Source organism: Ceratotherium simum, chromosome 32 (assembly GCF_057802395.1).
Source record: "Ceratotherium simum simum isolate JZ-2026a chromosome 32, ASM5780239v1, whole genome shotgun sequence".
In the NCBI taxonomy this organism is placed as follows: Eukaryota; Metazoa; Chordata; class Mammalia; order Perissodactyla; family Rhinocerotidae; genus Ceratotherium; species Ceratotherium simum.
Genome location: NC_141931.1, coordinates 15907397 through 15930013, shown reverse-complemented (window position 1 = coordinate 15930013; position 22617 = coordinate 15907397). Strand labels below are relative to the sequence as shown.

The 22617-nt window shown below is 36.0% G+C and overlaps 1 protein-coding gene across 4 annotated transcripts in view; it reads left to right on the top strand.

Moving 5' to 3' along the window:
• MALRD1 (MAM and LDL receptor class A domain containing 1) overlaps positions 1 to 22617 on the top strand; it is an 846741-nt gene that overhangs the window by 27541 nt on the left and 796583 nt on the right. For 2 of the 4 annotated variants that reach the window (XM_087420773.1, XM_087420774.1), the window contains exon 2: positions 15809 to 15903. The exons of 1 other annotated variant lie outside the window; for it this stretch is intronic. The gene's annotated coding sequence lies outside the window, so the exon portion shown is untranslated. Of the gene's footprint in view, positions 1 to 15808; positions 15904 to 22038; positions 22138 to 22617 lie in introns of all 4 variants that reach the window. One more of the 4 variants, XM_087420775.1, reaches the window with a different exon arrangement.

The window sequence follows — 22617 nt, the reverse complement described above, 5'->3', positions numbered from 1 at the left end:
TTGTTGATCACTTATTATTTGCCAGGCATTACCTTGGGTCCTTATGATACAATAGGGACCAGAAGCAGACTCGGTCACTGCTTTCATGGAAGAGTGGATAAGGTCATCACTATGCTCAATTGCGTATATGAAGTACAGATGCAAAACACAGGCAATAGGCCTCATGGATTCAGAGTAAATCATCGTTGCTGAAGATTGATGTGGTTAGGTCTCAAGGCAGAGTTGGAACTTGATTAGTGGCATGGTTTATATAAGTAGAAAGATAACACTGGTTAGTTAAAACCCTTGGAATTGTGATTTATTTGGAGATGAGTAGTCTGGTTTGATGGGACCAGAGAGTTTGGCATGGGTAATAATGAGAGATAGGTTTGAAGAGGTAGGTGGAGGTTATATTGTTAAGAATAAGCATCTGCTTGTAGTGAAAAGAATTAGTCCAAGTTAAACAGATTAATATAACATAATAGAGAGGCAAGCAGTAGAATCACACATATATGGACAACTGATTTTCTACAAAGGTGCAAAAGTAGTTCCATGGAGAGAGGATAGTCTTTTTGACAAATGGTGCTGAAAAATTGGATATTCATATGCAATCAATACCACATACCATATACAAATATTAACTCAAAATTTATCATTGAACTAAATGTAAATCCCCAAACTGTAAAACTTATAGAATAAAGCAAAAGAATAAAATCTTAGTGATTAGGTTAGACAAAGATTTCTTAAATACAATGCCAAATGCATGATCCGTAAAATAACAAATTGATGAATTGAACATCAAAGTTATTTTTTTTTATTTTTATTTTTTTTGTGAGGAATATCAGCCCTGAGCTAATATCCATGCCAATCCTCCTCTTTTTGCTGAGGAAGACTAGCCCTGGGCTAACATCTGTGCCTATCTTCCTTCACTTTACATGGGATGCCGCCACAGCATGGCCTGACAAGCGGTGCATGCCCAGCATCCGAACCCGGGATGCCAGCAGCAGAGCGTGCATGCTTAACTGCTACGCCACGGAGCCGGCCCCCTGAACATCAAGTTAAAAATGTTTGCTTTTTGCAAGATGCTGTTAAGAGAATGAAAAGTCTTACTGGGAGAAAATGTTTGCAAATAACATTTCTAATAAAGAACCTCTAACTAGAATATATAAAGAAGTATCAAAACTCAATGATAAGAAAGCAAAGAACCCAGTTTAAAAAATGGGCTAATGATTTAAACAAAAGACATACAGATGGAAAATAAGCACTTGAAAAGGTATTCAACATCCTTAGTCTTCAGGGAAATGCAAATTAAAACTACAATGGATACTATTATACGCCTTTTAAAAAGATTGAGCATATCAAGTGCCGGTGAGGATGTGGGTGGGGGGATTCTCATACACTGCTGGTGCGAATATAAAATAGTGCAAGCTACCATATAATCCTAGCCATTCCATTCCTAGCTATTTACCCAAGAGAAATTGAAGTGTATATACATCAAAAGACTTGTACACTAACATTCGTGGCACCTTTATTTGTAATAACCCCAAAGAGGAAACAACCCGGATGCCTATCATCAAATGAATAGATAAACAAATTGTTGTGTATTCATATGATAGAATACTACTCAGCAGTAAAAAGGAGTGAACGATGGATATATCCAACAACAAGGATAAATCTCTAATAATTATGTTGAGTGAAAGGAGCTAGACAAAAAAAGAGTTCATACTCAATATTTCCTTTACATAAAATTCTAGAAAATGCAAACTAATCTGCAATGACAGAAAGCAGATCAGTGGTTGCCTGGTATGTTATTTATCTATTGCTGTGTAACAGTAGTACCAAAAATTTAGCAGCTTAAAACAGCATACATTTATTATCCTAGACTTTCTGTGGGTTAAGAGTTTGGGCACATGGGGCCGGCCTTGTGACCCAGTGGTTCAAGTTCCCTGCACTCTGCTTTGGCGGCCCAGGTTCTTGGGTTTGGATCCCAGGAGCAGACCTACTCTACTCGTCAGCCATGCTGTGGTGGCGTCCCACATACAAAATAGAGGAAGCCTGGCAACAGATGTTAGCTCAGGGCAATCTTCCTTACCAAAAAAAAAAAAAAATCTGGGCACAGCTTTTCTGGGTCCTCTACAAGGCTGCAATCAAGGTGTCAGCCAGGACTGAGTTCTCTTTGAGGCTAGAATGGGGAAGGATCCATTTCCGAGGTCATGTAATTGTTGGTAGCATTCAGTTCCTTGCAGGCAGCTGGACTGAATGCATCAGTTTCTCTCTGGTTTTGGGTTGGAGACTGCCCTCGGTTCTTTGCCTCCTAGCCCTTCCCATATGGCGATATACATATTGGCAGCTTGCTTCCTCAAAGCTAGCAAGGGAGATATTACATGGACATCATAATCCACCTACATTATCATGCACACGGAATCACATACATCCTATCACCTTTGTCATATTCTATTGGTCAGAAACAAGTCACAGGTCCAGCCCACACTCGAGGGGAGGGCATTATACAAGGATGTGAACAATAGGAGGCCACCTTAGAGTCTATCCACCACATTTGGGAATGGGAGGACTGCCGAAAAGGGGGAGAGATTTACAAAGGGGCAGAAGGAAACTTTTGGAAGTGATGGACGTATTAATTTTTTTTATTGTGGTAATTAGGGTTGTGGTGATTATTCAGAGGTATATACATATGTCAAAATGTATCAAATTATATAGTTAAATATGTCCACTTTATTGTATATCAATTATATCTCAATAAAGCTGTTAAAAAAGAAAGAATTACATTTGCTTATATATCCAGATTCAAGTTTAAGCCAAGCAAGAATAAAAAGGTGAAGGAAAACACTGGCATTTCCTTAACTGTAGACAAGTGAGCCTATGGCTATCCTGGACTGCTCTCGGGATGAAAATGTACTAGTGATATTAACGCAGTCACTTTTCTGTAAAGAAATGCAAAGTATGCAAAACATTACTGCTACTGGTATCAATTCAAATGCTATAAAAATTATGAGCTTGTGTAGTTTCTGACTTGTAAGGAATAATGAACAATGCAATTTGTATATAGTTTGGCAAGTAAGTTCTCCACATAAAGTCTAAATAGAATAAAAAAATAATCTGTCACGTTTGTGAAGCTGGAGTTAGAGCCCTTAGAGAACGTATGTTATTTTAATATAAGAATGCAAGTTCTTGGGGCCAGCCTGGTGGCGCAAGTGGTTAAGTGCGCGCACTCCGCTGCGGCGGTCTGGGGTTCACCGGTTCGGATCCCAGGCGTGCACTGACGCACTGCTTGGCAAGCCATGCTGTGGCGGCGACCCATATAAAGTGGAGGAAGATAGGCACGGATGTTAGCCCAGGGCCAGTCTTCCTCAGCAAAGAAAAAAAAAAAAGAGTAGAATTGGCACATGTTAGCACAGGGCTGATCTCCTCACACACACACAAAAAGAATGCAAGTTCTTTCTCATTTTTTCATGATAATGAAATTATGAAAATTTCTTTTATAACATAAGCATGGTGTAACTTGATAGAAATGTAAGTATTAAAATTGAGTTGCTTTTATGTTTACTGCTAATTTTCAAAGTATATGGGAGCTATATCATCAAAAGAGCAAAGGATGAAAGAACATAGCAGTGTGTTGCTTTCTGGTGAGCAGAAATACTCGTAGGTTAATGTAGTCTATGTTTATGAAAATAGAATCAAGGAGATTTCGTTCACAAGAAGATTTCATTACTTCTTTTTCATGAGAAAAGGAGGTAAGAATCATTAAGTACTAGCCCTATGTTAGGAAAATATGGTAGGCGTTCCCATTATGAATTGAATATGTAATTCTCACAAAATTCCTATCAGTTATTTTTTAAAAGACAAGAATATGGGGCTGAAGTCACACAGAATTGTTCATAGTGGAACTGTTTTCCCATGATGGTCTGTCTTTTTTTTTTTGTTTTTTTCTGGTGAGGAAGATCGGGTCTGAGCTAACATCTGTTGCCAATCTTCCTCTTTTTGCTTGAGGAAGATTGTTGCTGAGCTAACATCTGTGTCAATCTTCCTCTATTTTGTATGTGGAATGCCACTACAGCATGGCTTGATGAGTGGTGTGTAGGTCCGCACCCAGGATCCGAATCTGCGAACCCTGGGCCGCCAAAGTGGAGCGTGAGAACCCAACTGCTACACCACTGGGCCAGACCCTGATGGTCTGTCTTTTGATGGTCCAAGTATATTGTTTCCCAACGGAAGAGGGAGGACACCATCATGGTTAGAAGCACGAATTCTGGAGCCACAATGCATAGGTTCAAATTCTGGTTGTATAGCTGATAAAAGTTATTCTATATCTTCATTCCTCTGTTTTCTCTACTGTAAATATTGATAGTTACCTGCCTCATAGGATTGTTTATAAGGAGTGAGGAAATTTCTATAAAGGGCTTAGAACAGTGCTTGGCATATGGTAAACATTCTGTGATTATTTCTTCTCATTATTATTACATGCTCTTGGGCATCTGCATTAGTCAGGGTTTTCCAGTGAAACAGAACAAATAAGATTTATTGACTGGAATTGACTCACACAATTATGGAGGCTGACAAGTCCCCAGACCTGCAGGGCGAATCCGCAAGCTGGAGACCCAGGAGATCTGATGTTTCGGTTTGAGTCCAAAGGCAGGAAAAATCTGATGTCCCATTTTGAAAGCAGTCAGGCAGGAGGCACTCTCTCTTACCCGGGGTAGAGGCAGGCCTATTATTCTATTCTTGTTCTGTTCAGGCCTGCAATTGATTGGATGAGGCCCACCCACATTAGGGAAGGCAATCTGCTTTACTTAGTTTATCGATTTAAATGTTAATATCATCCTGAAACACCTAGCATGATATTTTACCAAATATATGAGTGCCCCATAGTCCAGTCAAGTTGACACATAAGATTAACCAGCACAGCACGGAAACGATCAGCCATCACACCAATACTATACATACCTAGATTCTGTATTCTGTGATATTTTTGATTGAGACTTATTGATGTTTAAATGTTTTATTAAAAGATTTCATAGTTATGTTCATGCCTTTTTATTACTGAATGCTTGATGGTTCTTAGCCTTGTCACGATCATTACGATTTCTCTCCCTTTCAGGGTGAACAATTTACGTGTTACGTTGGCTGTAACATGACAAGCTGGCTGGTTATTGTGAAAACGAATCAGAGTATTTGTGAGGTGAAGTGACAAATCTTGTGTTTTTTCATTGATGAAAGACTCATGATTTTTATAATTTTTGAAGTAATTCAGAAATTTGGGGCCTGGTTGCAGCTTAACTAGCATTTCATTCAACTACCATTTCACTATCTAACTACCATTTCAGCAGAGAGACATTAAACAAAAATTTAAAAAGAATCATTATGATGGTATTAATAATACCAGTAATAATATTTACCATTTATTGAGTACCTACTGGGTGCTTAGTAGTGTAACAGAAACTTTGCAGAAGTTATTTCTTTAATTCTCACACATGCCATGAGTTTGGAACCATTTGTCCTATTCACGTCTTACAGTCAAGGAGACTGACGGTCAGAGAAGTTAGAGAAACAATGGAGCCAGTCTGGGCTTGTGCGACTTGAGTGTTTTGACTCTGGATGCACTCTTCTGTCCTTCTGAAGGAAGAGATAATGCCTTACCGCATGAGGCCACCTGGAAGAAGGGTGCTCCCTACCAGCCTTCCATTTTCTTTCCAGTCACTGTGATTACTCTCTCCTCAAGGCTGTATTATAGTGAGAGTGAGCACTGTTCTAAAATATACTGTATTAATAGAAAATTGGAGGTATAGTAAGATTAACAGGTCAGGAAACAATTATTAAAAGTATAGTTTATTACTCACAGTTCTCAAGACATGGGGGCCACACAGGGAAGCACTGGGGTTGGTCATGAGGCAGAGGGAGGGGGGAACTGTGGGCATGAGCCTTTATTGTTGTTTCTGTAGGGAGGAATGGGTGAGGCAAGTAAGTAGGCTTAGGATTGGCTAGTGAGAATAATTTTTCAGCAGGCTCTGGGGCATAGGTGCTGTCCCTAGTTGTTCCGTACCTGGCCCTGGGGTGATTAAGGCAGGTGTATAGTAGCCTGGGGTGTGAAAGCCCAATGAAGAAGGTGGTTGGGGTGTGGACTCTCAGTTGTTCGGTTTGTATTTGGAAAGTGCACCCCTTGGGAGGAGGACTCCTTTCGAGGAGACGGGATGCTGAGGGAGGCAGGAGGCCAAGGAAAGGAGACTCAGGCATATTATCAGATTGTCCAGAACAAGGCATGTCCAGCATATGCATGTGGGGCAGATGCTAAAGCATTAAGTTTGCAGAAGCTAGAAACACAATTAATAGTAATAGCTCAACTTGCTTCTATTAGAGAAAGGTGATTTTATGAGTTTTACATTTATCATTAGCCTTCTAATTTCCAGTTTTGGCAGAAGAGTTCTTACAGGGCCTATTCATTCCCTGGTGGTCTATAGACTCCCCCTTGCAGTCCTCTGTTTGCATCAGTGGTAGCAAAGAGAAACAGCTCATGAATGTTGCTGCTTAGCAGTGAGAGTTGTTGACATGGGCACACGTCCCCATTGTAAGGTACACATGGAAATATCAAAGGGGAAGAAATTGAACCCTCGGAAAACCTTGAGGTTTGTGAGCAGGGGCTGTGATTGTGTTACTATGCACCCCCTACCAACAACTCCCTAGGAGTGACATGTGCCAGGAACCCCAATGTAAATCTTTGTCTCAATCTCCATTCTCTCCCAGATTAAAAAAATTAATATTATTATATATTGAAATTAACCTCTCTTCTGAGTTCCTACAGTCTTCTTCCTATTTCTTTCATTCTCATTCTCCACATTCTTTAGGGTGTTGCAATCATAACCAAAAAAAAATTAAAAAAATAAAAAAGCAAGTTTGATAGAGACAGATTATCTTTGCTGACAAGGGAGGAAAAGCAGCTGAGTGAACAACTCCTTGTAGGACATAGAAATGTCCCCCTTTTAACAGAGAATGGAGGAAAGAGAAAATTTGGAAATATTAAAATGTAGGCCTATCAGATTTGTAAGAAGCAGATAGATTGAACTGAATAGGGCGATTTATGGATTTCAGTGTGGCATGGACCTGTAGTGAAAGGTTGCTCCACACATCTGTGAAGACCCAAATACTATACGTTAGCTGTCAGTGGAACTTTGGGAGAAGTTATGGGCTGTACCTCCCTTCCATTCTAATATTAAGTGCATGGTGAAGGCGCCATTTTTCTGGGTGACCCTGGGAAACCAGATGGAATTCTTCCTTGGATTGTTAAGGTTCTGGTGGGGCAAGTTGAATAGTGTAGAGAACCTCTTCCAGGTGGACTCTATGTGGATACAACAGATGAGTTGTGCATCCTTCTAGAATCCATGAAGGATTAATGAATCCATGTGAAGGATTAATTAAAAGAAAACCTTTCTTGTTTTGAATGAACTCCACTCTCCTGACCTGATGTTCAGGGCATAGAAGTGTATTACAAATGGAGAAATAACAGAAAAGGGATGGATTTAGTAATTGTCCAGGGATATTTATCAGAGCCCATGCACCTCAGTCTTAAACAATCCTTCCTCAAACAGAGTATGTGGTTGGCTTTGGGTCTTGAATGAAATGGAAGCTAGGGAGACACTAGAAAGTGAAAATTACATGTGTAATCTAACGCAGAGTTCCCAAGAAGTGGATTGTAGGGTTGCCAGACTATAAAAGGAATGGCCTTTTCCGTTTACTCCAGTATTCCTTGCAAACATGACCATGTTATATGTATTCCATGATGGGAAAATGGTTGGAAAGTACTAATCTAAGTAACTATGGTCTAGAAGAAGAATACTGTCTGTTTTTTATATTTGTACTTTTCTAGCGCCTTTTTAAGGCAATGACCATGCTTATCCCTTATAAAAAAGGGCACTTTTCAAGGGAAAAGCATATGTGTTATTCGAAAGGAAAACCATCACCATTTGGGGTGTGCACAGGCACATGAATTAAGCACCAGGAATGATCTTTCCCTCGGCATCAGATCCATCACTGGTTTTCCTATTAATGAGAAGGGCCTCTAAATTACTACATGAAATAAGTTGGGTTTATGGAGATCTGTCCTGTATGTGAGCAGTTGAACATAAAAATATCTTCTTTCCTTAGTTCTAACATAAAATTCTCTGATTTAGGTGAAGATAATTTGTAGCACCATTCTCCATATTTAGATAGCTCTAAGCTGAGAGCTAAGCATTCTTTCTGGGTCAAGATATCACATAATATATACAAATCAAGACTGCTTTGTGTTTTTCTCTTGGAAATGGTGCTGAATTGCTATTTATTTTCTCTTGTAAAGTTAATATAACTTTTGGCAGTATTCCTTTACGCATATTTTGTATTTCAGTGACTGAAGTCACTAAATTCTTAATCATGCTATCCTGCATCTAGTCTAGAATTGTGAGTGGAAAACCACAGCTCTGGGCTCCTTGAGTGTGGTGATGCTTGTAATTGGACATGTCTCTTTGGACCCCTGAAAGCTATGTCTATAGGACTGTAACAAGACATATTGGTTTCTATGTGGGTCATGGGGCTATGAAACTGATATGGCTCCCAATCCACCAATAAGATCTCATTCCTTAGCACCTGACTGTTGGTTGGGGTGGGACCAAAAAAGACTAAACTCTGTACTGCTGTGAGGACTTCTGAAGGAATATGCTCGACACGTGCTGCTTGTTGGCATGTCCATGTCCTTCTAGATTAATTTTGTGCCAACTGTAGTCCATTATAGTCCCGTGGGGTTGACAGTTTAGCTGAACTCAAAAATTAACAAGAGAGGATACTGCAATGATAGTTCTTGTCCCGGCTTCCCACACTTATCTCCAGCCACTCTCAAGTCACGTCTTATACACTCAGTTTTATTTGTAGTTCTCTGAATGTGTTATACTCCTTCATCCTTGTAACTTTATATGTTTCTTCTTCCTCCTTCTCTTCCCTTTTCTTTTCCTTCTCCTTTCCTTCCTTCCTTTCTTCCTCCTTTTTCTCCAGAACGTTATTATCCTGGTGAATTCTAGTTCTTCAAGTTTCAACTAAATAAAACCCCTCTGGGATGCATTCCTTGACTGTCTAGAGCAGGGATTGGACAACCTGTGGGACAAATCAGCCCTGCTGTCTGTTTTCTGTATGGCCTGATGCTGGGAATGATTTTTACATTTTTAAATGGTTGAAAAAAAATCAAAAGAAGAAGAATATTGTGACATGTAAAAATTATATGAAAATCAAATTTCAGTGTTCATAAATAAAGTTTTATTGGAACATAGCTACACTTTTTTATTTTTTATGCATTGCTATGCATGCATATGGCTGCTTTTGAACTATAGTGGCAGAGTTGAAAAGCTGTGAAAGAGACTGTATGACTCACAGAATCTAAAATAGTTACTGTCTGGCCTTTATACAGGTAAGGTTTGCTAACCAGTAGTCTGGAGCAGCACTGTCCAATAGAAATTTCTGTAGTGATGGACATGTTTAAATATTCAGTCTTCAATGTGGTAGCTACTAGCCTCATGTGACTATTTAAATTTAAATTAATAAAAATTGAATAGAATAAAAAATTCAATCCTTTAGTCACACTAGCCACATGTGTCTGGTGGCTACCATATTAGATAGCACTGGTCTAGAAATCTGGCTTTGTTGTGTTGGCTAATTTCATAGCACCCTGGTCATAACTGTGTTATTGCATTTCATACATCGTTTAATGAGTTGTGTTTTGGTTTTAACTTTTTTTCCGACCTAGGGAGTGAATTTTGGGGAGAAATTTATTTTTATTTTGCTTGATTTTTGATTGTTAGGGCCTATTACAGAAAACGATAGACGGAAAAACCTAATTGAAAGTTTGTCTCACAGCTCCATCTGGCAGTAATATTTTAGATACATATAGCTTGTTGAGCTGCCTTTTTCAGAGTCATTACAAAGGCTTTGGGAATCTGCTATAACATGACTAGACTTGCCAGAATGACCAACAGGATGTTTATCCCTCTCTTACTCTTAGCCAGGCTTTGTGCAAGGCATTACCATATTTAGTATCTTAATTTGATTCCCACAAATCTGCAAAGTAAGTTGTTTACTGCAGTCATCATTACAGAGCTAACAAAGGACAAATTCACTATTCCTACGTTAAGATTTCACCCCCTTCTCCTTAAGGATTTAGATTTTTAAAAGGAACATTCTTTAAGCTAATTAAATGATTCTCTAATGCAAAATTTCAATGATCCAGAATAAGTGAGATGAAATAATGTTTAGGGGCAGAAAAATAATCTCTGGTTTTCTTGAAATGTTATCACATGGGTTATTGTTTGCTCATGTGCCTTGTTGGTGGATTCCAAAGGTGTTTAAATAAATATGATTTTGTTTATTTTATATGGTGGAGGAAGATATCTGAGGGGTTCAGGACACACTACCCCAAAATATGACACCTTGGCTTATTGAATATTTCAAGCTGAAGGAGTTTGAGAAAATAGCAGATGCAGACTTTCCCCCTTCCTTCTCCCCTGAAACAGATCATAAAACCCTCAGGTGAGAGGTGCCCTCCCTATACTCAGAGGAAAGGAGCATCCTTACCTCTGAAGACAAAGAGACACCTAGAAGATTCTGAACAAACAGGCCTTGCTAAGTTTCTCCCAGTTTACTGCACTTACTTTATTCTGTCTGACCTATCATATTCCTCCACAACTGTCCGCTCTTCATCAATCCTAGCATAAAAATACTCTGGTCTGTTTCTTCAGGTGTTTATTTCCTTATGAAGGCTTCCATATCATGTAAAACTTATGTTCAATAAATACGTGTGCTTTTCTCCTGTTAATCTGTCTTTGCCAGTTTAATTTTCAGACCTAGTCAGGGACTCTAAGAGGGCCAAGGAAAACCTATCTCTCATCTACATATCTCTCTACCTTATCCTTTATATTCAATCTACTACTCTCTCTAGAGATAAATACTGTAAATGTTAATGTATATCCTTCTAGACTAGATCTTTACTTTCAATATACAAATCAGATTTAGTTTTTATGTAATGCAATCATTCTATAATCATTTTCCTGTGACTTGCTTTTATGACTTGATGATTATCTTTGAGATTATTACATTAGTAAATGTTTCATTATCTATTGCCACAATAATGCTGTGTAATAAAAAAAAACCCCAAAACTTAGTGACTTAAAACAACAGTCATTTGTTATTTCTAATGAGTCCATCATTTAGCTAGATAATTCTTCCAATCCAGGCTGATCTTGGTTGGTTTTTTTCATGCATCTGCTGACAAATGGGCTAGGAGCTGGCTGGTCTGTAATGTCCTCACCTGGAAAATTTGACTTTTCTCAACATATCTCACATCTGTCAAGAGGCTAGCTCATGCATGTTATAATTATGGAGGCAAAGATCCAAGAGTTGATGGAGAAACATACAAGGGTTTTGTTAAGCTTCTGTTTGCATCCAATTTGCTGCTTTCCCATTGAGCAAAGCATATCACGAAGCCAAGGCCAGAATCAGTGTGGGAATGTACTAATAAGGGCATGAGAACACGGAGATGCAAAAAATTGAGGTCATTAATGCAACCTATCACAATACAAATGCAGTATGATTTTAATTCTGCATAGTATTTTACCATATGCTTGTAACAAAATTTATTAATATAACCCTCGTGATGGGCATTGAGGGTGCGTATAGTTTTCACTTTTGCAAACATTACTTTTCACACATATATTTATGCCCACATTTAATTTTTCAATAGAAATACATTCCAAGAAAATCTGGAATTTTATTTTTCATTGTAAGGAAAAGAAAGTGTGTATAGTAAAAAAAAAATTTATGTAAATCCAAGAAGAAGAATGCGTCTCTCAATTTACTGCTTTCTGCCTTTGGAAGCAACATTTTGTGCCCAAAACTTGACATTTTGACTTACAATTGAATCAGGAAAGAGCAAAGGGCATGTTTCTTTCAATTCTCTTTTGTCCCTCTTACTGGTTTAAAGTGGCATCTGATAAGAAGTAGAAGCTAAGGAACTGAACAGCATGTAATATCGGGTGAATACTGTCTTTTATTCTATATTTATCCTTTCTTTTTAGAGTGTTGTTGATGTCGTAATAACTAGTGCGTGGGGTCATTTAAAAGTTAGCATATGTGGTTATTTCCTTCTGGGATCTACAAATAGAAATAGAATCATTTAAAAGTGACATTGAGACAGATATAATCATTAACCATTCTAAGATGCTGGGAATAACATTTCTCTGCCATTATGCAGTTCCATTTAGTCTTAGATATAAGAATCCTTAAGGTGCAGCATAAAGATCAACACATTAGAAATGGATTTGTAAAGAGCCCAGGGCCTTGTTTGGGGTCATGTAATTGAAGACAATTTTCCTAACTATAATGAGAGCAGCCAAGGCCTAAAAGCTAAGAGTTTAAAAGGAACAGATTTATGCAACGATGAGAAATGCCAAGCTATTATATGAAGAAAATAATTTTTCTGTTCTCAAATTGCATTTCCTAATAAGTCAAGGTTCAATTTATTTTACTTATAAATGAATATACTCTTTTGCCTTGCCTCCCCCTGTTTGATTGTAGGAGTTTAGTTCAGAGAGTGGGGAAAAAAAATACAGTGCCACTGGTCTCCCTTAGAGGAGAGATGATTATGTAATCACCAAATTCAATTAAGAATATGGAAAACATCTTTTTAAACCTGCTCCATATAAAAAACAGTATGCTTTCATTGCCACTGACAAGAAAAAATGTAGTCTAAAGCAAGATAGCATATTAGCAATCATTTTTTGTCATCCTGGAAAATAGTTTTAAAAGCTGAAAATGGTTTCTTTTATTAACTATAAATATTACCACTAGAACTATGTAAGTCAGTCTCCTATATTTGTGCTTCCAAGTGGATAAATACATTAAATACATAGAAACTCTTTTGTCCTAAAAATTTATGTCTCTAAGAAATAATGGAACCACATTTTGATTCTTAGAAGAAAAAAATGTAGAAATATTGCATAATGTATCCTGTATTTCTCCAAGTCCCGTTAAACGTACATGAGGTAGCATAGGGCTCGAATGGGGTCACTTCAAAAATGACCATCCTTTATTTGCTGACTCAACATTACCTGCTCACACAGAGCCTCAGGACCCCTGCCCCATTACTTTAGCAAGTCCCCTGAAGTGTCCCCAGAGCAAGGCTTTCCTTCTCCTATGCAGTACACATTCTCTTCTTCACTGCTATTCCAGCCCTACTTTGCTGATGCTGGCTGCCCGGGAAGTTTCCTGGGGCTGATGAGCATAGCCATTGGTGCCAGTGGTCACTGGGAGAACTTGTGCTGAGGTGTGCTGCCTCTCTTCCCAGTGATTACCCTTGAGGTGCAGGAATGTAGAATCACACAGAATAATATGTGTTAAATATTTCATTTTCTTATGGACAAGGTCAAATACAAATTGTGCATGACTAACATTTCTGTAGGGAGAAATTCAGGCTGCCCTATATTTAACCTAAAATTTGGGAGGGTAGCTGGTAACGGCAATGGTGGTGGTTGTAGGAGAAGCTTATAGTACAACAGTTATATGTTTATATGTTTATGATTATTATTATTTTCCATTTTGGTGACATCATTACTTTGGGAGAAAGACTGGATAATTTCTGTTTAGTGATAGTTTTAGTGGCTTATGAAAGTGTCAGGATGAAATCTATAATGTACATATTTCTAAAACAATAATAACAGTTGTGCAGTGCAAATTTTAAAATGTATTAAAATTGTATGTACATTATAGAATTAAGCCTTCGTAACAACCCTGGAAAGTAGATGATGGATTGTATTTCTAATGAAATTTTATAAATGAAGAAACTGAGAATCTAGGAGGTTACTTACCTTGTCCAAAGTGGCATAGCTAGTAACTAGCAGAGGCAAAATTTAAAGCCAGATCACTTACTTGAAATGAATATATTTCCCCCTTTACTACAATGATTCAGAGAGTCTATTATTTTCTGATAATTTATTCAAACAGTCCTCTGTTGTTTGATGGTTAAATTATTCACATACGTGTGCACACACGCATGCGTGTGCATTCTATAAATTCATGTTATTCCATTAGCATCTCGCTCTATTTTTTGCTGAGCTCCTCCTCCCTTTTTCTTTCCCCTCCCACTAAATCACGCTGATACTCCACCTCCACCGCAGATATCCAATGCTAACAACATGTTCTTGCTATTTTCTTCCTGCTTCAATAACCATATGAAATGCACATATACATGCACGTGAATAATAGTTACATGATATTATACACAGTTTTCTGCATTTTGCTTTTCTCGCTTAACGCAGTGTGGAAATCTCTCCAAATTCAAATTCTCATTCATTCTTTTTATTGACTACACATTATATCATGGTTTAGCATACTATAAGTTGTCCAGTATTCCCTCCATGATGGGAATTTCAGTTTGTTTGCAATGTTAGCCACTATCAGCAGTGTTGCAATTGTATGTCTTTATGTGGTTGCTGTGTTGAAGGGGTACAATAGTCTTAATTTTAATAGTTGTTGATAGATTGCTTTCCAAAAGGTTTTCAGAGGGTTGTAAGATGCCATGTTTCTACAAAAAGGGTGTGAGAGTACACTCATTTACCTTCTACCTGCAAGAGATTATAAGATATTTTTTAACTTTTGCCAATCTTATGAGAATAAGATGATATTTCACAGTAACTTTAATTTACGCTTCCCTTGATGCTACCATAGTTGGACATCTTTTTCCAATACATTTTGTGTCATTTGGATGAGATCTTCTGTGAATTGCCTTTCCGTACCCTTAGTGCATTTTCTACAATGTAGTTTATCTCTTTCTTGGCTGTTATAAGAACTCATAGTATATTATATTATTATAATATATTATGTTATGTGTTAATCCTTTGTTTGCATTGTGATATTTTAAAAATCTGCTGTTCATCCATTAGGTTTTGGTATCTTCTATCATAAAAATTTTTAAATTTTTATAGTTCACATAAGTTTATCTCTTACAGCTACTGGGTTTCTGTCCATGGTAAAGAAAATCTTCTTAGATTGTATATTATGCAGGAATGTTATTGTTTTATGTTTTACATTTAAGTATTTTGTCCTTCTGAAATTTATTTATGTATATGATGAAAGAATGGGGCTGCTTTAATTTTCTTCCAGACGGAAAGCTGATTGTTCTAATACTGTTTGTTAAATGTCACAGTTTTCCCCTGGATTAAAATTCCTCCTTTGTCAAACAGTAACTTCTCAAAGACACTAGATCTATTTCTGGATTCTGTTTTACAGTTCTCTGTCAAGAACTGTGAACAGTCTGAGATTTTACCCTACTTCTAAGTTAATAGGTTAGCATGCCACAGTTTTATAGATGCTGGAAGAAGATACAAGTCTCTTGGATCAGAGGCAAAGGACAGTTTTTTACTCACAACAATAGCAGTAGCCATTCTTTCATAATTTTCTGGCCCAAGTTCTCTGAGCCCCAATTCCTGAGGGTAATGCAACAAGGGCCAGGTGACACTGCTTTAGCTGCATTACTGGAATATTGATATGTTGTGACTTTTTTTCACTCCGTTCAAGAAATTTTCTCATTTTCGTTGTGATTTCTTTGACTCATGTGTTATTTAAAGATGTATTGTTTAATTTTCAAATTATTGGGGTTTTCTCATATTTCTTTCTGTTATTGATTACTAATTTAATTCCACTGTGTCCAGGGAACATACTTTGCGTTATTTACATACTTTAAAAATTATTGACGCTTTCTGATTTGGATGCCTTTTATATCTTTTTCTTGCCTAATCGCTCTGGCTAGGACTCCCAGTACTATGCAGAATGGAAGTGGCAAGAGTGGGCCTTCTTGTCTTAGTCCTGACCTTAGAGGAAGAGCTTTCAGCTTCTCATCGTCAGGTATGATGATGTTACCTGTGGGTTTGTCGTATATGGCATTTATTATGTTGAGGTACATTTCTTCTATAACTAATTTGTTCAGCGTTTTTATCATGAAAAGATGTTGAATTTTGTCAAATATTTTTTCTGCATCTATTGAGATGATCATATGATTTTATCCTTCAGTCTGTTAATGTGGTGTATCACGTTTATTGATTTGTGTTTGCTGAGCTGCCCCTGCATTCCAGGAATGAATCCCACTCGATTACAGTATGGGATCCTTTCAATGTGGTATTGAATTGTGCCGTTTGCTAGTATTTTGTTGAGGATTTTGGAGAAAAGGGAACCCTTGTACTGTTACTAGGACTGTATTATGGAAAACACTATGGTGGTTCCTCAAAAAATTAAAACTAGAACTACCATATCACCCAGCAATCTCACTTCTGGGTATTCATTCAAAGGAAATTAAAACAGTAAATTGAAAAGATATCTGCACCCTTATGTTCACTGCAGCATTATTTACAACAGCCAAGACATGGAAACAATCGAAGTGTCCATCAATGGATGAAGAAAATGTGGTGTATATATATATATACAATTGAATACAATTCAGCAGTAAAATAAACATGAAATCCTGCTATTTGTGACAACATGGATGAACCTCGAGGTCATTATGCTTAGTGAAATAAGCCAGACACAGAGAGAGAAATACTGTGCAAGAGTTCCCTTTCCTTCACATCCTCACCAACACTCATTATCTCTTGTCTTCTTGATAACAGCCGTTCCAACAGGTGTGAGGTGATATCTCATTGTGGTTTTGATTTGCATTTCCCTGATTATTAGTGATGTTGAGCACCTTTTCATGTACCTGTTGGCCATCTGTATGTCTTTTTTGGAAAAATGTCTATTCAGATCCTCTGCCCATTTTTTAATAGGATTGTTTTTTTTTTTTTTTTTTTGCTATTGAGTTGTATGAGTTCTTTATATATTTTGAGTATTAGCCCTTTATCAGATATATGATTGGCAAATATTTTCTTCCATTCAATAGGTTGCCTTTTCCTTTTGTTGATGGTTTTCTTTGCTGTGCAGAAGCTTTTTAATTTGATGTAGTCCCATTTGTTTGTTTGGCTTTTTTTTTTTGCTTTTGTTTACTTTGTTTTTGGTGTCAAATCCAAAAAACCATTGCCAAGACTGATGTCAAGTAGCTTACTGCCTATGTTTTCTTCTAGGAGTAATATGGTTTCAAGTGTTACGTTCAAGTCTTTAACCCATTCTATTTTTGTGTATGGTGTAAGATAGTGGTCCAGTTTTGTTGTTTTGCATGTGGCTGTCCAGTTTTCCTAGCACCATTTGTTGAAGAGACTATTCTTTCCCCATTGTATATTCTGGGCTCCTTTGTCATAAATTAATTGATCATATATCTGTGCGTTTATTTCTGGGCTCTCTATTCAGCTCCATTGATCTATGTGCCTCTTTTTATGCTGGTACCATACTGTTTTGATTACATAGCTTCGTAATAAAGTTGGAAATCAGGAAGTATATGCCTCCAACTTTGTTCTTTCTTCTGAAGATTGCCTTGCCTATTTGGGGTTTTTCATGTTTCCATACAGATTTTAGTATTGTTTATTCCATTTCTGTGAAAAATGCTATTGAAATTTCGGTAGGGATGATTTTTTCCAATGCTTTTTAAAATATTTTTTTCTCTCTTTCCCTTAGATTGGAATATTTCACTCTATCTCTCTTCAAGTTTGCTGTGCCTTTCATTTGCAATCTCAAATCTTTTGTTAAGACTATCCAGCAAAAATTTTTATTTTATATACTGCAATTTTCAGTTCTATAATTTCTATTTGGCTCACTATTATAGCTTCCAAATCTCTGATAATATTTGTCATCTATTCATTTATTTGAAAATACTTTTCCTTACATTTTGGAGCATGTTTATCACAGCTGTTCTGAAGTCTGTGCTAATTTCAGTATCTGGGTAATCTTAGACTTGGTTCTGTTGACTGGTTTTTCTCTTTACTATGGGACAGTTTTTGTTTTGCTTTTTCTTTTAATGTAATTTTTTTGTTGTATAATGGACATTGTGGTTGGTATATTGTAGGGTCTCTGGATTTTGTTGTCTTTCAATGTAGAATATTGGCTTTTGTCCTGGCAGGCAGTTAACTTAGCTGAACTGCAACTCTTAATTCTGTCCCTCTCTGGTGAGCAAGCAGTTGAAATTTCCCCTCAGTTCTTTGAACCTCCAAATATTTCTTTCACCTGGTCCCCTGGAGTAAGTGTAGCAAAGGATTTGAGTAAAGTCTATAAACAGATTTAATCCTTCTCCTTTATAGCTCTTTTCATTGGGGGGTTTCTCATTCAGACCTGAACTCTGTCTTTTGAGTTCACAATTATACTGAGCTGTTCAGATTGGGAAGTGCCCTCACAGAAAAAGCTGCAGGAATATAAATTTCACCCAGTATAGTTACTCTCTTTCAAAAGTGTTTTCTCCTTAAGTTCTGAAAGTTTTGCTCACTCCCTTAACTTAGAATGATTATTTTTATTTGTATTTTGTCTGGAGTTTATAATTGTTATCTATGGGAGAGTCATCCACTCTGCCATTACCAGAAGAGGAATTTGTACAGACTTTTAATATGCCAAAGTAACCATAAATTATGAAATATGCCCTAAAGTATCTTGGGAAGGAAAAGTCAAAAAGCATTTTTTGAAGTCAGACATTTTTTTAAAATAAATGAACTATCAATCAAACAATAAATGCTTTCTATTTGTAACTCACCCAGTTCACACTGTGAAATAAATCAATTACAAATATTCTAGCTCATTGCCTAATGCAATTTCTTTTAAACACGTAGTAACTGTTATGTGTTTAGAAGAAATCAACAAGGCCTGATCAACTGATTCATAGTAAAGCTCACCTTTGTGATTAGTACTCATTTATCAATGGCTAGAATTATATGTAAATCACTGATCAACAAAAACATGTGAAAAAAAAGACTGTCGATGGTAACACGGACTGTGTAGACTCAGGATTAAGTGTGTGGAAAAATGTTTTGTTTTGTTTGAAACTATTTGTTTGGAAACTGGCAATGAGTATAGGTAAAAGTTACTCAAAACACCTGGTTAAAATGACCAGGTATTTCCTTTTTTATGTCGCTGAAGTGAATTAAAATTCAGCAACAATGGGCAATTAGGACGGGTTCAAGGTGATGTTTTGTTCTCTTTTAAACCACATTTTCTTCTTCTTTGCCTTTTCTGCCAAAAAGGCTGCAATTTTTGAGTTTTATAATATGTATTTGTTTAAAAATAAGCTAAACAGAGTAATAAAAAAATGTGCTTTTGTAGAATGTTGAAGAGAAGCAAAAATAGAAAATTTCTGTGTTTTAGACATATCTGGTAATGAATTTGTATGGGAAATGAATTTGTATGGGAAATGATAGTCAATTATTATCATTCTTAATAAAAATATCGTGTTCTTCTTCCTGAGGTGTCTTAAAGTGACTAGTTTTACATGTAAGGATAGATTAGATTAGACTGTGTGTATACCTCGGGATAGAACTGTATCATTCTCCTTTGTACCCCAGTGTCTAGCACAGTGCTGGCCACATAGAAAAAGACAGGAAATATCTGTTTTCCAAATAGTGTTTCTTACTATAAATATCTTTTACAAGCAATGACAAGTAATTTAGATCATTGGATTTTCATCATATCTATCACTTTACATGTTATTTTAATGGCATGAGTTTTACTACAAACACTTCAATGTTAGATAAATTTCCTCTTTATTTTAAAATTTAATAATTTGTTGGGTAAGTAAAAACTTGATTCTTCAAAGTAAGTAAAATGTTAATTTTTGAAAATAAACTAAGATCTCCTGCTTCAAAAATGTGTCACATTTTCAAAATTTAAAATTCAAACATGGTTATGAAGACCATTGTTTAAAGGGAAAATGATTAGGCTCTGAGATTCTTAAGGTGATGAATGTACTATTCTGGTTGTCTTTATATTTGGAATTCCTAGCTGATAGTAGGAAATCAATAAATGTTATATTAAATCAATCAAAAGTGAATGCTAGGGTTATTAAAATAATAAATGTGATCACAATATTTTTTAGGTAATAAACTGTCAATAAGAAAAATTCATAGAATAATAGCAATCCATTCCATGTTTGCACACTCCATTAGAACTTTCGAATGTAATATTAACCTTCAGTGACCTACCTAAATATATTGATTTTCCCCCCTTACTTTTAATGTAGAATTTTATTTCACATATATTAACGTGTTTAGATTTGCTCTTTTCCTGGCAGCTATTATGCAGTGTGTTGAAGAGCTAAGGGTTTTGCAATTATTCTGATCGACAAGGGTTTTGTTTGAAGGGCTGCTTGTCAGTGAGGAGATACTCACCCAAGAATCATTTTGAGAAGAGCCCGCCAGTGCTCATTGTCTTTTTAATCTGAAGATAAATTGTTTGGAATATAGCGTATTGTGCAATTGCTGTTTATTCCAGACTTTACTCTTTTTTTGACTTTGCATTCTTCCATTCATATTTATGCAGTTTCTATAAAATAAGGACAATAAGAATAATCTATAATTGTAATGCAACTGGTATTTTTCTATGTTCTTTCACATTCACTAACTACCCAGCTAAACTGAAAATAAAACAAATGAATCTACTTCATATTAGTATTATTAGTTAGTAGTGTCCAGTCAGAGAAAAGAAACCACTCTAGGTATTTTGAGCAGAGAGGGATTTAATGTAGAGCTTATTACAATGGTGCTGATTGAGCTGGAAGAAGAAAGAGGATGGTGTTACCGTCCTTCTACTGGAGCCTAAGGTCCCCACTTGGCATCTATAGCTGTTGAGACTGAGAACTCCAAAGCTGCTGGGGCATCACGCTTCTCTTTATTTTGGATTTGGAGATAGATATTTTTTCTTTTAAAACTTTATTAGAGTATATAGGTCAATAAAAGTGAACTCTCTTTAATATGAGTGATCGATTATAAAATCTAGTTAATGAAAACACTTCCATGAGTATCTGCTGATACAGTAGTTGATGGCCCCACTAACTTTTGAATTCCTAGAGACAAGGTCCTTATCTTTATTCAGTGTTGTTTGTTGAACTGAATTAAGAAATTTATGTTTTGTGACTTCATAAAGGGTTTGTAAAGGAGGAGAAAATTAGGTAACTAGGTTTTAAGAGCTTTTTCACTCAATAATCTTAGAAAACTGATTAATGTTTTTTTACTTCTTATTTGCTTTTAAGGATTTTAGGGAGAACTGGTAAGGTTGACGGGGTCAGGATGTGTCTGCTAGTTCACACTTAAAAGTATAATATACTAGGTATAATATACTATGTTACATGAAATTTATATTTACATTTTGTATTAAATATTTAAAAGTGAAGGTATAATCATTTATAAAATTCTAAGTAGGAGATCTTGTTGGTACTTGTGTAATGAAAATTTTGAAAGTATTTAAAAAATATTTTTATATAATGAAAGATTTCAAGCATACAGAAAAGTATAGAGAATAATATGATGAACATCATGTGCCTGTCACCCATTTTGCTTCAGAATTTGGAAAATATTTTAAATATAAGAATAAAGCAAAATAAGTAACTCTTTTTAGTGTACAATTACATTATATATTTTTATGAAATCTTTTCAAATTTGAGTTGATTCTTTAGTTGTATTTATCTCCAGGAATTAAAAATCCTATTTCTAAATGAGGTATTCTAGGAATCGTACATTTCAGTTACTTTAACTAAATACATATTAGTACATTTTAGTAGGTGCATTAAATATTATCAGTTCAGTCTCTTTGACTTTCAGTTTTATGTTAAAAACTACTTGTCATCCTATTTTTGGAAAATCATCTCTTTATACTCCTTTAGTTTATAGTATATGGCACATGAAAAACTCTGTAAAAATGACTAGACCAAAATCAAAACATGTGAATACTTGTGCACATAATATCAAAACAGAAATATCACGTATGTTTTGAGCATGTGGCATTATCATGCATGTTAAGGTTTCACAGAATAGTTGGAATAAAATTATGAATCTATTATTCAAATAAAGGAAGGGATTATGTGGTTCTTTATGCAGAAAATATATCTCGTTTCTCTTACTTTATTATCTCATTTAGTTTTAGATGAAGGATGTCAGATTGCATAATGAGGAAACCAGTTCTCATTTTCACCAAGACTGCCCAAATTTAATACATGTGCTTCAAGCTTCAGTATCCTTCTAAGTAATCAACTGCTGTGTGTCTTACTTTTTTGTTTGTCAAATGTGGGCAAGAGCATTGTGAAGATTATAATTTTGCTCTGCTTAACTGCATGTAACAATATTAATTGCAATTACTATAGCTTTCTATGACGTTAAAAGTTGTAATTTTCTACTATTTCTAATGTGATTTTTCAAAATTTTCGGATTTATTGGAATTCTTTGAGGTAGCACCCCAGACACTCCCATAAAATATTTCCAATGGATTTGCAAATTCTTATCATATCATTCTTTATTCATAATCAAGAAACAAATAGCATAATGAAATATATATCTAGGTCTAGGCTTATAAAGAGTTTTTTCCTCCAGTACAATCAATTCGAAGTAAATCATTCAATATCTATACTCTAAATGTCTTTGTAAACATTTAGAAAAATAAAAAGACCAGCCTTATCTAAATTCTAAATGTCTTTAATATTCTGCATCTATATGGAATTTACTCAAA